Source organism: Rhinoraja longicauda, chromosome 5 (genome assembly GCF_053455715.1).
Source record: "Rhinoraja longicauda isolate Sanriku21f chromosome 5, sRhiLon1.1, whole genome shotgun sequence".
In the NCBI taxonomy this organism is placed as follows: domain Eukaryota; kingdom Metazoa; phylum Chordata; class Chondrichthyes; order Rajiformes; family Arhynchobatidae; genus Rhinoraja; species Rhinoraja longicauda.
In genome coordinates, this window is record NC_135957.1 from 18462904 (window position 1) to 18477173 (window position 14270).

Consider the following 14270-nt stretch of genomic DNA (forward strand, 5'->3'; position numbering starts at 1 on the left):
GAATGCATTCAGAGAATTGGCCTCCACTGCCTTCTGAGGCAGAGAATTCCACAGATTCACAACTCTCTGACTGAAAAAGTTTTTCCTCATCTCAGTTCTAAATGGCCTACCCCTTATTCTTAAACTGTGGCCCCTTGTTCTGGACTCCCCCAACATTGGGAACATGTTTCCTGCCTCTAACGTGTCCAACCCCTTAATAATCATATACGTTTCGATAAGATCTCCTCTCATCCTTCTAAATTCCAGTGTATACAAGCCTAGTCGCTCCAGTCTTTCAACATATGATAGTCGTGCCATTCCGGGAATTAACCTAGTAAACCTAAGCTGCACGCCCTCAAATTCCACGAGAACTTTTGTTCCTGTAAGCAATGGTCCCTGAAAACATGAACAAAAAAATCCCAGCTCTCAGAATACTGTAGCAGTGTTGCTCATCTTGGCCAAATTTTTATACCCTGTCTCTTCTGAAAGATTAGTCTTGTCTTCAGGCTTTCTGGTCCTTCTGTATGGCCCAGGAGAAAGGTCTTCTCTTGCTGCTATTCCTTACATTGAATATATATTTATTATGAATAATGTTTCTGCCACAGAGAGGAAATTATTGTGAATCAATTCATATTTTATTAGAAATATTCTAATTGTTTTGAGAGCCAGGGAAGTGGGAATGAGGTCACTGGCATGCTTATTAAATGTTCTTTCTTTTAGCATGTGAATCACAAAGATAATTGTTTAATGTCCCATTGAAAATAGGAAAAGCCGGCATTTAACTGTGTTATCTCTTGACCAACTGACTTCAATAAAAAGGGTTTGAAGGGTTCCGTTTGTCTTCTTCCCTGAAAGAGTTTGCCAGTGATAGCAACTAGACTTGACTATCGGGTTATGCGAATCACATCTACCATAGCTCTTTGCTGGTGGGCGTAGGGATAATTTTTGGATGAGTACATTTCCCTCCCTGGTTGTATGATGGTGCTATTCCAGTGAAAATACATAAGTGAAGGAACTATGTTGGCTTTAAGTATTTGGGGATAATTCTGCAGTTATTCAGACCCATTTTTACATTTTAAGGTGGCAGAGCTTCTTCATTTTAGACAAACACACTTGGAACTCAAGTAACATGGAGCAAGAGCAAAAGTTCTAATCCTGAGTGGTTATATCTCCTATTTTAAATTTGGATGCATCAATATAGAAGATCGCTGTAAAAGAATAAATGCTGCGATAACCTTATTAAAAAGATTGAAACCAGATGTAATGGAAATTCATTCATTGTCAGATTCGAAATATAATTTCAAGCCTTTCTCTTGTGGTAATTTAGAACTGAATTGTTATGTGTATGTGCAATGTGCTAATGTGGTCAAAGGAAAAATGTCAGTTGCTGAGATGGAACTGAGCTGAGTCAGAGGCTAATTGCTGAATCGACAAAAAAAGCTGGAGTAACTCAGCGGGACAGGCAGCATCTCCAGAGAGAAGGAATGGATGATGTTTCGGGTCAAGACCAGACTGGTTAGGGATAAGGGAAACGAGAGAAAGACAGTGATGTGGAGAGATAAAGAACAATGAATGAAAGATATGCAAAAAAGTAACGATGTTAAAGGAAACATAGAAACAGAAAATAGGGGTAGGAGTAGGCCATTCGGCCCTGCGAGCCAGCACCACCATTCAATATGATCATGGCTGATCATCCAAAATCAGAACCCTGTTCCGGCTTTTTCTCCATATCCCTTGATTCCCTTAGCTCTACAGATTCACAACTCTCTGGGTGAAAAAGTTTTTCCTCACCTCAGGCCATTGTAAGCTGTTTGTAAGGCGAAAATGAGACGCCAGTGCGACTTGGGTGGGGGAGGGATAGGGAGCGAGAGAATGCCGGGGCTACCTGAAGTGAGAGAAATCAATATTCATACCACTGGTCTGTTAGCTGCCCAAGTGAAATATGAGATGCTGTAATTTCTAATTGCTGAATTTCTCATGTAAAGGAATTTAAAAAAAAACATGTGTTCTGAGTTACTACTGGTGCTCTTTGTGATTCATTATTTCTATTTCAACTCTTGCTAAGTTGATGGCGAACAACTCTTGGACATTGAAATATGTCTAGTAAAGTATTCTAAAAGATGAAGCTATATGGTGTGAATAATGTTCTATTGGATACATTTGTGATTCAACAACTTTGTGATGATTTTTAATTATCTGATTTTTCAGTAATGCGATTTGATTAACTCTAAAAGTTGATCTGTGAATTTGTACTTTTAACAGAATTGCATCCTCAGATCTTCACATTTGTTCTGGAACCCAGCTAATTTAAGTAATGTCAATGAATTTCATTCCGCTTTCGTATGGGAGACAATTTTGTAGAATTTGTGTATCGGAATTGTTGAATTCTTTATTGTGTGATCAAATAAATTATCTGTGGGGATTTTAAATTTCAGTTCCCCTGCACTATTTTGGACCAAATATTTGCATTGTAAAGTTACTAACTCTGATCAGGTATACTACAATAGGTTCCATGACATAATCTTACATTTCCATTCGCTTCATGTCATCAATCCCAGCCTGAATAATCAGATGTGCCCATCCTCATGAGATATCACCTTGCCATAGTGAGTTAGAAAGCAAATGGACTTGTAATCTGCTGAATGACACCTAACCGTGGGTCAACTGGCTTTCTTTGCACTGACAATAACACCTTTTATTTAAAAAAACATAATTTTTTTTCATAATCCTCCATGGATACCTTTCCGGGTTGCTTGTGGCAAGACTAAGATATTCATCTTTGTTGTCTCCGTTGCCAGTCTCTGTTGCTGTCATCACCTGGCACCATCTGCCCATCAACCCTTCTTCACATGGATCCACCTTTAGTTTTCCCGCTTTTGCATCACCCTTGCCCTCGCCTCTTTATACAAGCTATCTTCCCTCGCTCAGGGCGTCAACCCGAGTTGTGGACTATCCCTTTCTCTCCGAAGATGCCGTCTTATCTTTAAAGCTCATTGAGTGTTATTTTTCGTTCCTGCTTAAGTTGCATTGATATAATTCCAGTTAAAATTCTAGCCACAACATTCATTTTTAAAGACTGTGTGAGAATCAGGTTTGAAAAGAAGGTATGAAACTGAAAATGATGTGCAGTGCTTTAGCAAATGATTAGGTTGAGTAATAAGTTATGGAAACTGGTAGTAAAACTATAAACTGTGGTTGTAAATTGAATTTTGGTACAGACTGGCAGTTAGATTGTTCTGCCCAAATTTTGCTCACCTTATTCCCTTGCTGCTGCCAAGGAGAGAGAATTTACGTGCTTAACCTGCTTTTGACTTGAAATTGGATTTCAGAGAAGGAATAACAATTTGCTAACATTCTGTCTTACTTTGAATCAATGCACTGAGTTGTAAAGGGACGATTTGGATATCTCTTTTACCCAAATATTTTTTTTAAATCCAAATATTTTCCCAGCAATGTTTCTCCCACTTCTCGTACACTCCTATTTTGGCCACTTTTCCCCCTTGACTTCCAAATTCTTGCTTAATATTTGGGGATTTTCTCTGCCTTCCAAACTTGACCTTTGGATAAACTTGTTATCTATCCTCTCCTATTAGATTTCCTTCTTTCCCATCATCATTTTGAGTTTTTTTGTGCTGAAATTTCAGCCTGGGAGTGTGATGGAGTCAACAGCTGTACTCTTCCTGGCCAATTTATGTGAAAATATACTTATCATGTTCTTTAGCAATATATTAATATGTACTGTAATTCTGCGCCCCACCAGTTTCCAGTCACCCTGTACTCCAACTTGTTCTTTCTGATCATCAGATACTCTGACTCCCAGTTTTAGTTGCTAACCTTTCACACAGATTATTAATCAGTTAGTTCATCAGTTGAACAGGTTGGGTATGCACTGGAGCTTCAAAGAAAGTAAAGAGATCATATTGAATAGTGATATTTTGAGCAGACTTGACAAGGTAGAAGAAGTGAGCAATTTCTCCACTGCACTAGTGGTGCGGTGAAATCCAGAAATAGGAAATAATGATTCAGAGTAAAAGGTTGCCCCTTTGAGTTGGAGGTAAAGAGGAATTTCTTCTCTGAGGGTCATGATGATCTGGGTGTGAATGAGATCAGATTACCAGTAAACTTATTGAAAGGCAGACCACGCCCTGAAAGCTGTGTGGCCGACTCCAGCTCTTTGCATTATGTTCACATTCTTATTTCCTAGATCTTCTCTCTGGGAGAAGATCTTCAGTAAAAAAGAACTGGGGTCATCATATGAAAAATTATATTTAAATTGAAAGTGTGCTGTCTTGGTCAAAATTACATGTTAATAATTATTTCCGACAAAATTGGATTAACGTTGTAACTGCCAAGGTACTTTTTCTGTTTAGTTCCTGTTCAGCACCTACAGTGCCCTCCACAATGTTTGGGACAAAGACCCATAATTTATTTATTTGCCTCTGTACTCCACAATTTGAGAATTGTAATAGAAAAGATCACATGTGGTTAAAGTGCACATTGTCAGATTTTAATAAAGGCCATTTTTATACATTTTGGTTTCACCATGTAGAAATTACAGCAGTGTTTATACATAGTTCCCCCATTTCAGGGCACCATAATGTTTGGAACACGGCAATGGCATGTAAATGAAAGTAGTCATGTTTAGTATTTTGATGCATATCCTTTGCATGCAATGACTACTTGAAGTCTACGATTCATGGGCATCACCAGTTGTTGGGTGTATTCTCTGGTGATGCTCTCTCTGCCAGGCCTGTACTGCAGCCGTCTTTAGCTTATGCTTGTTTTGGGGGCTAGTCCCCTTCCGTTTTCTCTTCAGCATACAAAAGGCATGCTCAATTGGATTCAGATCGGGTGATTGACTTGACCACTCAAGAATGGACCATTGTTTAGCTTTAAAAAACTCCTTTGTTGCTTTAGCAGTATGTTTGGGTCATTGTCTTGCTGTAGAATGAACCGCCAGCCAATGGGTTTTGAGGCATTTGTGTGAACTTGAGCAGATAGGGTGGGTCAAAACACTTCAGAATTCATTATGCTACTACCATCAGCAGTTGTATCATCAATGAAGATAAATGAGCCAGTACCTTCAGCAGCCTTACATGCCCAGGCCATAACACCTCCACCACCATGTTTCACAGATGAGATGGTATGCTTTGGAACTTGGGCAGTTCCTTCTCTCCTCCATACTTTGCTCTTGCCATCACTCTGAGAAAAGTTAATCTTCGTCTCATCTGTCCACAAGACCTTTTTTTCCAGAATTGTGTTTGCTCTTTTAAGTACTTCTTGGCAAACTGTAACCTGGCCATCCTATTTTTGCGGCTAACCAGTGGTTTGCATCTTGCAGTGTAGCCTCTGTATTTCTGTTCATGAAGTCTTCTACGGACAGTGGTCATTGACAAATCCACACCTGACTCCTGAAGAATGTTTCTGATCTGTCGAACAGGTGTTTGGGGATTTTTCTTTATTTCTCGAGAGAATTCTTCTATCATCAGCTGCGGAGGTCTTCCTTGGCCTGCCAGTCCCTTTGTGATTAGTAAGCTCACCAGTGCTCTCTTTCTTCTTAATGATGTTCCAAACAGTTGATTTTGGTAAGTCTAAGGTTTGGCTGATGTCTCTAACAGTTTTATTCTTGTTTCTCAGCCTCATAATGGCTTCTTTGACTTTCATTGACATATCTTTGGACCTCATGTTGATAAACAGCAATAAAAGTTTCCAAAGGTGATGGAAAGACTGGAGGAAAGACTCGGAGCTGAGAGCTCTCTTAATCCTGCATTAAGGAGGCATTTAAACATACCTGAGCAATTACAAACACCTGTGAAGCCATGTGTCCCAAACATTATGGTGCCCTGAAATGGGGGGACTATGTGTAAACACAGCTGTAATTTCTAGATGTTGAAACCAAAATGTATAAAAATGGCCTTTATTAAAATCTGACAATGTGCACTTTAACCACATGTGATTTTTTTCTATTACAAATCTCAAATTGTGGAGTACAGAGGCAAATAAATAAACGATGGATCTTTGTCCCAAACATTGTGGAAGGCACTGTAAATGGATTGCCTTTCTATTTCAGGTGGAGTTTTACAACGTTATTGGACATGTTTTCCACTTTTAGTTGATTACAGTTGTGTCTACTTTTCAGTAAATTAACACTCATGGCCATTTGTATGAAAATGTATTTTCTCCAATAGCATTAATCATTCACCACTTTTGTGTTATTCTTATTACTGGTCAATCTGGATTTATCAAATGCTTTAGTTTCCAGTTCAGTTAACGTTATGTACAACACAAATCAGGTGGGAAAAGCACAATTCCAAGACTATTTTGTATCTACATGCAAAACTCATCTGGCTTCATGAATGTGTTGATAGAAAAGAGGAAACCAATTGGCTCATCTGGTGCAAATACCACCTAACTGTCTGGGCAAGCACGGGTTGGATATATGGTGTGACCGGAAAGAACTTTAATGAGTTGAGCAAAATCAACTCAAATGTGTTCAAAGACAGATGGATAAGCTGCTTAAATGCTTTAATCATGGTGTGCAGTTGATACTTAATGTGAAAATCGTCATGCCACACTTTAATAAACTAATCCTATCTTCTGTATATAGGTCATGCTGCAATATTGGTGTATTTTATTCATTTGATCACAAGGTAATTGCAGTGAAGAATACTCTTTGGCCTTTACTTTGTGCTTTCAGCATTGAAGAAATGCAACATGAGTCGGATGTTATTTTACAGTTGAGATATACCCTACTCTCCCTCAAAAAATAAAAAAAATCCCATATCACCTGTTTTTAAGAAGAGCAGAGTTTGCCCAGAATATTGTCATTTTTTGACTATTTATTTTGGTTACTGTGCTGTTTGGTATTTAGCCCTCCGCCAGCATCACCAAAGCAATTTTTTTGTTTGTCACACCTACAGAAATGGGAGGAGAATTTACCTATGAAGTTTAGTCCAATCAAATGTGAGGTTTGCACATTGGTAGGTCGAATGGAAGGTGAAGGTGTTAAAGTTTGTTTTCTCCAGACAGACAACAATGCAACAAAGTTAGTGGTAAAACAGTAAAGTCTTTATTACGCCAGGTGGGAGTGGGGAGGTCAGCACCGGGTGTCTTCCAGCTTGTCCTTGCTGGAGCTGCCAGACTGGGACGGGAAGTTGCGGGCATGTTCGCCGCCAGGATCTGCTCCATACTCCGACCCGGTGCTCTGCCTTTGGCTCAGCCAGTGCTTGCCAGGGGCTATGCCGAGGCGGCACCAGCTTCAGCCACCGCCTTCAGGATGTCATTCACCTTTGCTTCTCCATCCCAGGTATTCTATAATGAAGCGAGTGTTAAGCAAGTAGATGTTCCGACACTGACTGGAAGATTTGGTATTCTACCAGCTCATGTGCCCACGCTTCAGGTGCTAAAACCTGGAGTTATTACTGTCATCGATGAAGAGGACTAAATATTTTGTGAGCAGTGGTTCCGTGACAGTGAATGCAGACTCCTCGGTTCAGCTGTTAGCTGAAGTGGCAGCAGTCCTGGAGAATTTGGATGTCACTGCTGCAAACGCCAGCCTGAATAAGGCTAACGCTGAACTTTCATCTGCCATTAACGAGGTGGAACGGGCGGAAGCATTGATTAGTATAGAAGTCAATGAAGCAATCATAAAACCACTGGAATAGCTTGACCTTTGGGATGTGGAGCATGTCGTGAGACGTTTCGACCATCATTTGGGAAGACGACCCTACCTTGTACAGTTAAATGGGCTGAATTATCAGAATAAATATATGAAAATGAAAAAAAAGGGAGTCTTCAGATACCCAAGCTCACCTCGTGTCCCACTCTCCGAAACAAAAGATAAAACGGTATAGTTATATCTTTTTTTAATCTTGCGAGGGGGGGGGGGGGGTATTTTTTTGAAAGTCAGGTAGTTGGAAAAAGGCCAGAGATGAAAAGATGGTGTAAGATAAAAGGAATGAATAGTTGCAAATTGTGAAGCTAAAGGAAGAAATGCAGGTGGAGGGGAAGGGGAGAAATAGGTGGGGCACAGGGGAGTGAGTGGGGAAGAAAGGTAGTTAGTTATTTAAAATTGGTTAATTCAATGTTCATACTGTTAGGTTGTAAGCTACCCAAGTGGAATATGAGGTGCTGTTCCTCCAGATTATGCGTGGCCTCACTCTGGCAATGGAGGAGGCCCAGGACAGAAAGGGAATGGGAAGAAGAAGTAAAATGGTTAGCAACTGAGAGATCCAGTAGACCTTGGTGGATCGATCGCCAAGTCTACACATGAACTCGCCGATATACTGAAGGCCACATCGGGAACACTAGATGCAGTCGATGAGATTGGAGGAGGCGCACATGAACCTCTGTCTCACCTGGAAGGATTGCTGTGGTCCCTGGATGACGGTGAGGGAGGAGATATAAGGATAGGTGTTGCAAGTTGCAGGGGAAAGTATCTGGGGAGGGGTGGTTTGGGTGCAAAGGGATGAATGAACCAAGCAGAGGTAGCTCTCTGGAAGGCAGAAAGGGGTGAGGACTGGAAGATGTGGCTGGTGGTGGGATCACGTTGGAGGTGACAGAAATGTTGGCGAATGATGTGTTGGATGTAGAGGCTGGTGCTGAGGACCGGTGGAACTCAACGTCTGGGGAGATGGGAGTGAGAGCAGAATTATGGGACACAGAGGAGACGCGGGTGAGGCATCCACCTTTGACAGCAAGGGGAAACCATGTTTACTAAAGAAGAAGGACACCTTGGATGCCCTAGAATTAAAAGCCTCATCTTGGGAGGAGATGCGGCAGACATGGAGAAATTGAGAGTAGGGGATAGCGACGGTGTAATTGAGAGCAGGGGTAGAGGGCAGAGAAATTATGTCGGTGTGCTTCTCATTTACAACACTGCCATGGTGCAAAGTCTTAAAATTAAAAGAGACATTTATCAAACACTTTATCTGTACCAAGAAGTATTTGAACATCTTCGGAGAAAGACAAATCAGCTCTCTGAAAAGGATTCTCCTCTCTTTTTTATCACCTGCCTTGCCACCGTCTCGGCAGTCACTCTTCCTACCTCCACAGTGATCTCCTCACATATGATCATAGCTGTTATTCTAATGTATCAAAAGTAAGTTTATTAACTCTGGTACGGTTTTTATTACACTTTATTAAACATATTGTTATGGCGAGTCCGAAACTTGTTGGTTGTAGACGAAGTTTATTGCAGCCGCAATACACGAATACAAAGTTAAACAACAAGGTACAGGACAACCAATACAAACTTACTGTCTTCCTTGAAGACTTCGCCGAACTGACTAAATCGGGCGCCAAACGCGCACATGACATCGCTGGCCAATCAGCGATGTCGTTCCCTGGACCAATCCCCATGGTCGCGTTCCCACGTGACCTCGCTGGCCAATCCGAGGGTTCGACGACCTGGACCATTCTCTATGGTCGCTACATGACCCCCCCCCAGAACCCGAGGTGCGGAACCTAGCTGGGAGCCGGATTTCGCGACCATAACGAGTACGGAGAGGGACAGCCTGAACCACAGGAGCCGGAGGTTCCGGACTTGGTGGAACAGCCGGAACGAGAGGTTCTGGAGGAACTACCGGCACGGGGGGTCCTGGAGGAACTTCCGAAACGGGGGGTCCTGGAGGAACTGTCGGAACGGGGATTTCTGGACTGGGCGGAACTAACGGAGGTCGGCCTCTCCTAGGGGTTTGACCGACCAGGACTGGTTGATCCGGGTCCAAATGGGCAGGTTTGAGCCGGGACACCGAGACGAGTTCACTCTTGCCGCCCATGTCTAAGGTGAAAGTAGCCGTTCCCTTACGTAAAACCCGGAACGGCCCTTGATAGACCCTCTGCAACGGGGCGCGATGGGCATCTTTACGCAGAAAAACAAACTCACAGTCCTTCAGGGAAGACGGTTCATGTACCATGGGACACCCATGACATGAAGTCGGCACTGGAGCCAGGGAGCCCACCCGTTCCCGGAGAGATGCTAACGCTGATGGGACTGTAGGGAGCAGGGCTGAAGGGTCCGGAAACAGATCTCCGGGTACTCGAAGTGTCGAGCCATATACTAGCTCTGCGGACGACGCACCGAGATCTGGCTTAGGAGCAGTCCGGATGCCCAAAAGAACCCAAGGGAGTTGGTCTACCCAGTCCGGGCCTTCAAGCCTTGCACTGAGGGACGCCTTAAGTTGGCGGTGGAACCTTTCTACGAGTCCATTTGACTGGGGGTGATATGCAGTTGTGGGTTGTAACTTGGACCCGTACAGTTCCGCCAGCGCGGCCCAGAGGGACGAAGTGAACTGTGGCCCTCTGTCAGTTGTAATAACTGCCGGGTCCCCGAAACGAGCTACCCAATGAAGGGCCAAAGTCCTAGCACAAGACGCTGACGAGATATCAAACAATGGGAAAGCCTCTGGCCACCGGGTGAACTGATCCACCACCGTGAGGAGGTGGGTGTAGCCCCGGGAGGAAGGCAAAGGCCCGACCAAATCCACGTGGATGTGGAAAAAACGAAAAGCCGGTACCTCGAAATCCTGTACGGGGGGCTGGACGTGGCGCTGGACTTTAGCGGTCTGACAGGGCACGCAGGAACGTGCCCACCCCGCTACCTGTTTCCGCAGGCCATGCCAGACAAACCTCGCTGCTACCAAGGCAGAGGTGGAGCGGATGGACGGGTGCGCCAGCCCATGAATGGCATCGAAAACCCGGCGCTGAAGGGAGGGCGGTACTACCGGCCTGGGACGAGGAAGAGAAACATCGCACCAGACTTTCGTGCCCTCCGACCCACAAGCTACCTGGGCCAACTTCAATCCCGAAGTGGTGGACTGGTAAGCCGAAACGGTATCCGCTAGGAGCTGTGCCTCCGCGAGCTCCTGGGGATCCACTTCGCAGTCCACCGCCGAAATAGGGGGAAAAGCAGGTCTAGACAGGGCGTCAGCAACGGCATTAAGCTTACCCGCGATATGACGGACATCTGTGGTAAATTCGGAGATAGCAGTCAGGTGCCGCTGCTGGCGGGCCGACCATGGGTCAGACAATTTCAAAAAAGCAAATGTTAATGGCTTGTGGTCCGTAAATGCCACGAATGGGCGGCCCTCGAGGAAATACCTGAAATGACGGACAGCTAAATAGAGAGCTAGAAGCTCTCGGTCAAATGCGCTATATTTCAGCTCGGCCGAATTTAGTTGCCGGCTGAAAAACGCTAAAGGCTGCCAACGGCCACCGACCTGCTGCTCCAGAACCCCACCCACCGCCACGTCAGAGGCGTCAACCGTCAGGGCCGTGGGGGCGGAGCGGCTCGGATGGACCAACATGGTGGCATCTGCCAAGGCTGCCTTAGCTGCCGTAAAAGCCGACTCTGCGGTCGGGGACCACAACAACTCTACCGGATTCCCTGCAAGGCATTGGAAAAGCGGGCGCAGGACTCGCGCCGCTGCCGGAACGAATCTATGGTAGAAATTAACCATGCCTACGAACTCCTGCAGCCCTTTTACTGTGGTGGGCCTGGGAAAAGCCTGGATAGCTTCCACCTTCTCGGGCAAAGGGGCGGCGCCGTCAGGAGTAATTCTGTGCCCTAGAAAATCGAGGGCAGGCAGGCCGAATTGACATTTGGAGGGTTGGATAATGAGCCCGTGTTCTTGGAGCCGCTGGAACACGGTCCGCAAATGGGCCTGGTGTTCCTGCACTGAGGGGCTGGCTACCAGGATGTCGTCTAAATAAATAAACAAAAAGGGTAACCCCCGGCCCACGCGGTCCATCAGTCGCTGGAAAGCCTGTGCCGCGTTCTTTAAACCGAAAGGCATACGCAACCATTCAAACAACCCGAACGGAGTAATAGTTGCAGTTTTTTGTATGTCCTCCGGTCGCACCGGAATCTGATGGTATCCTCGCACCAAATCGATTTTGGAAAACACCACCGCTCCTTCCAGCCCAGATGAAAAGTCCTGTAGGTGCGGTATGGGGTAGCGATCAGCCGTAGTGACAGCATTGAGACGCCGATAATCGCCACATGGCCTCCACCCCCCAGATGCCTTGGAGACCATGTGTAACGGCGAGGCCCACGGGCTGTCAGACTGACGGACAATTCCCATTTCCTCCATCTTCCTGAACTCCGCCCTTGCCACCACCAGTTTGTCTGGCGGTAGTCTCCTGGCCCGAGCGAAAACGGGAGGGCCTTCGGTGCGGATGTGATGGACCACACCATGCTTAGCCGAAGGTGCGTCAAAACGTTGGACGAGCAGCTCTGGGAACTCTGCCAGAATCGCAGCATACGAGTCGGGGGCCGCGACGACGGCCTGGACAGTAGGGCTGGGCGAGGAGGCGATTGTCGGAGCGACGTGCTCATCTTCGGCGGAGGGTCGGAGGTCGTTACCGCGGACATCAGGAACCAGTGAAAAAGCCCAGAGAAAATCTGCGCCCAGGATCGCTTGTTTGACGTCGGCTATGATGAATGGCCATTCGTACGTGCGGAGGCCTAACACAAGGGACATCTTCCGTGTACCGAAAGTGCGAATTGGGCTGCCATTAACCGCGATGAGGGTGGGACCTGTCTTACCCGATCTGGTTTCGAGGTCGGTCGGCGGCACTATGCTGACGATGGCTCCCGTGTCTACCAAAAATTCTGTGTCCGTGAATCGATCATGGACATAGAGGCGCCGGTTCTGGCCAATCGTAACTGCCCCTATGTACGATCGGCCGAGGCATTTCCCGCGAAAGTACAAGGCAAACGACAGTTGCGGGATTCGTTACCCCATCGTAGGTGATAATAGCACCAGCCGCGCTTGTGCGGATCTTTTTGGCGGGCTTTCAAAGAATTGGCGGGAGACGTGGCGCCATCTTGCCGTCGCTGTGGCGTGGTCACCGATGTCGAGACTTTGTTGATTGAACCACTTGCCTTGTTTTTTGCCGCTATGAGCGCGTCCGCTTTCGCTGCATATGCTTCGGGGTCCTTAAAAGAACAATCCGTAAGCAGCAGTCGGACATCCTCGGGAAGTTTCTCGCGGAATGCCTGTTCAAACATCGGGCAATCCGTATGCTCACCGGCTAGCATCATCATTTCGGCCATGAGGACGGAAGGCAGTTGGTCTCCAAGATCCGGTAGGTGCAGAAGTTTTGCCGCACCACCATGCTTATTCAACCCGAAGGTTCGCAGTAATACCTTCTTCATGGCCTCGTACTTGTCTTCCGCAGGTGAATTTACGATGAACCGCATCACGCGCTTGGTTGTGTCCGGCGATAGAGCGCTGACGAGGTAGAAGTACTTCGTGGATTCGTCCGACACCTTCTTTATATGGAATTGAGCCTCGGCGTGGATAAACCAAGCTTGCGGTGCGTACATCCAAAATAACGGAAGATGAACGCCTGCCGCGCTTGACTCCGGTGTGCCCTGCTCGGTCATCGTCAACGAGGCGTCGGGTTCCTGCTCAGTCGGTGATCGTCCAGATCACGTCGGGGTCACCAATATGGCGAGTCCGAAACTTGTTGGTTGTAGACGAAGTTTATTGCAGCCGCAATACACGAATACAAAGTTAAACAACAAGGTACAGGACAACCAATACAAACTTACTGTCTTCCTTGAAGACTTCGCCGAACTGACTAAATCGGGCGCCAAACGCGCACATGACATCGCTGGCCAATCAGCGATGTCGTTCCCTGGACCAATCCCCATGGTCGCGTTCCCACGTGACCTCGCTGGCCAATCCGAGGGTTCGACGACCTGGACCATTCTCTATGGTCGCTACATTGTAGAATTTTGTGTTCTAAACGTGCATCAAAGGCACTGTTGCAATAGAAGAGACAAATCTTCATATTACAAGAACATTTGAAACTACAATTTAATATTTTTTTCTTGAGCTAATAAAAACTCAACGATTGGCATTAGAAATTCAATAATGTGAAAGTCTGAAGACAATTGTTTGAAACTCCATAGCTCTCTATGATAATAAAAATGTTAAAAGTTATGTACACTTCTTGGAGTAGGATGGCAATTTCTATTTTTCTTTTGGAACTTGCAGTTCTCTGCGAGAAGTAAGCAAATTATGTTGGGTGAAATCTGAAGTGAGTGGGAGGCATGATGAGCAGATTGCAGCAGAGAAGCAAACTAAAATTTAGAAAGTAATTGCTTTAGTGGCTTTGTGCCAAATTAATTTTTAATGGGATATTGATTAAGCATTAAATTATGGTAAACAATAAGGTCATTTACTTAATTAAAGAAAATGAGTGATGGAGCTTCTAAAACAGTAAGGTATGCTTCATTTGTAAATTTCTCCCATACCAACATGGTTATTCTTTTCTTTTGT

The 14270-nt window shown here is 45.3% G+C and overlaps 1 pseudogene; it reads left to right on the plus strand.

The window, feature by feature from the left end:
- The first annotated feature begins 7141 nt into the window (after positions 1 to 7141).
- On the plus strand, positions 7142 to 7722 carry LOC144593886 (ATP synthase F(1) complex subunit delta, mitochondrial pseudogene; annotated as a pseudogene).
- The last annotated feature ends 6548 nt before the right edge of the window (positions 7723 to 14270 follow it).